The following is a 362-nucleotide window of genomic DNA, read 5'->3' as shown; positions in this document are numbered from 1 at the left end:
GTCCAGATTATAATCTTCTTGAGCCATTGCAAGAAGTTCAGCATGTGTCTAACCTTCCCCAAAAAAAAATGATTCTCGCTCCTTTGTCATTATCAACCACAAAATCCCAACAGCAATCATTCAACAGCCATTCTCCATACACTGCATGTAACTGACGCATCATCTACTTCCCCAAAAAAAAATGATTCTCGCTCCTTTGTCATTATCAACCACAAAATCCCAACAGCAATCATTCAACAGCCATTCTCCATACACTGCATGTAACTGACGCATCATCTACAAAAATTCAAACTAAAACACATTAGTAAACATAGAGAAAATGAAAGTTTACTAAACATTGACGCAGACGACATACCAGTAAG

The sequence above is a fragment of the Brassica oleracea genome, chromosome C5 (genome assembly GCF_000695525.1).
Source record: "Brassica oleracea var. oleracea cultivar TO1000 chromosome C5, BOL, whole genome shotgun sequence".
NCBI lineage: Eukaryota > Viridiplantae > Streptophyta > Magnoliopsida > Brassicales > Brassicaceae > Brassica > Brassica oleracea.
The sequence above is the reverse complement of the archived record's forward strand: the minus strand, read 5'-3'. Positions refer to the sequence as shown.